We start from the raw sequence: 2,281 nt of genomic DNA on the forward strand, positions 1-2,281 counted from the left end.
CATATGACGTTTGATCCTGATGATTTTCTGAATACTACACAACCTCGACGAACCTGTATTGCAAATGCCAATGGCGTTACTTATCCTGTGACAGGGGCTGGCACTGTTGCACTCTCATCCTCTCTCACACTATCTAATACTTTACTTGTTCCATCTTTATCTACTAAATTGTTGTCCGTTAGTCAGCTTACTGAACAATTGAATTGTTGTGTACTCATTTACCCGAGTTTTTGTTTGCTTCAGGATATTCACACTAAGGAGATTCTTGGTCGTGGTACTAAGAGAGGGGGGCTATATTATGTCGATGACTTCAGTCCTGGCATGGCTAACAGTGTGACGCATCCCTTTGATAGCAAACAAAAGCAAATTTGGTTGTGGCACCGTCGATTGGGACATCCGTCTTTTAGTTATATGAAGCATCTTATACCAGATTTATTCTCAGGTTTCAAGGACTCCGACTTCACATGTGATACTTGTATTTTGGCTAAGAGTCACCGTGTGCCCTACCCGTTGAGTACGAACAAGTGTACTACTCCATTTACGTTAATTCACTCTGATGTCTGGGGACCTTCACCTATCACTGCTCCCTCTGTGTTCGATGGTTTGTCACATTCATAGATGATTGTACACGGATGACATGGCTTTATTTGCTGAAGAATAAAAACGAAGTGTTTTCCCGTTTTCAATCATTCCACAAACAGATGAAAACTCAGTTTAATGCTCAAATCCAGATTCTTCGCTCCGACAATGGTGGAGAATTTGTCAATCATGACTTTCAGACTTACTTCCAACAACATGGAATTATCCATGAGACGACTTGTCCTCAGACACCGCAACAAAATGGTGTTGCTGAACGAAAGAATCGACATCTTCTTGAAACCGCCCGAGCACTTCTGATTGGCGCTCATGTTCCTCGCCATCACTGGGATGATGCTATTGTCACTGCAGTTCACCTAATCAACCGCATGCCTTCTGGTGTATTGACTTTTAAAACTCCCTTACAGGTGCTTGCGCAACACAGACCTCTGCCCTCTGTTTTGGTACTCACACCCCGAATCTTTGGATGTGTGGCTTTCGTTCATCTCCACAAAAATCAACGTAGCAAACTTGATCCATGTGCGCTTCGTTGTGTTTTTGTGGGTTATGCCACTCATCAGAAAGGCTACCGTTGTTATCACCCTCCTACCCGACGTACCTATGTCACTTTGGATGTGACCTTTCTGGAATCTGAGCTGTTCTTCCATGACCCATCATCCAATTCTACGCTTCAGGGGGAGATACGAAATGAAGAGCAGAATTGGAGCAACTTGGAAAACGAAGAAATTCTCCTATGTACAGAAATAATTGATCATCCCGAGTCTGGAGCACAAGATTACTCTCTGCCGAAAAGCGACCAATCGCTCATTCATAGCGATCAATTACCTGACCCACCTGATCCATACGAAGATATTTCTGATCCGAGTCTCACACCTACAGACAATACAGAACAACAAGATGAAGACCCCCCCTCTAACTCAACAGTACCAACAGACCAATCTCCTGAGAATATCCTTGAGGTAACTACTCCTACTAGACTTGTGCATTTAGAGGATAAAACTATTGGATATCAATTACCTTTCAGGCAAAATCGTGGGAAGCCACCAAATCGCTATTCACCTGATATTGGCAAGACATCCAAGTATCCAATTGCAAATCATGTATCTACTTGAGAAGCTGTCTGAACCACTCAAGGCTTTTGTGCATCAGTTGTCTGCTATCCATATTCCAACCAAGGTCTCTGAAGCATTGAAAGATCCTAAGTGGGTCCAAGCTATAAAAGAGGAGATGAAAGCTCTTGAGAAAAATCAGACTTGGACATTGGAGACTATACCACGAGGAAAAAAGACTATCGGATGTAGATGGGTGTTTACTATAAAACACAATGCAGATGGATCTATCGAGCGATACAAGGCAAGACTTGTGGCAAAAGGGTACACACAGACCTATGGTATAGACTATGAAGAAACCTTTGCTCCAGTTGCAAAGTTAAACACCGTCAGAGTCTTATTGTCCCTTGCAGCTAATTTGGATTGGCCACTACACCAGTTTGATGTAAAGAATGCTTTTCTACATGGCGAACTCACGGAGGAGGTGTACATGGACATTCCTCCTGGTTATAATACTACTCAGACTGGAACAGTTTGCAGGCTACGAAAAGCATTGTATGGGTTGAAACAGTCACCACGTGCATGGTTTGGACGGTTCACCATGGCAATGAAGAACAATGGTTTCAAACAGTGCA

Source organism: Prunus mume, linkage group LG6 (genome assembly GCF_029339155.1).
Source record: "Prunus mume cultivar Tortuosa linkage group LG6, ASM2933915v1, whole genome shotgun sequence".
NCBI classification, from domain to species: Eukaryota; Viridiplantae; Streptophyta; class Magnoliopsida; order Rosales; family Rosaceae; genus Prunus; species Prunus mume.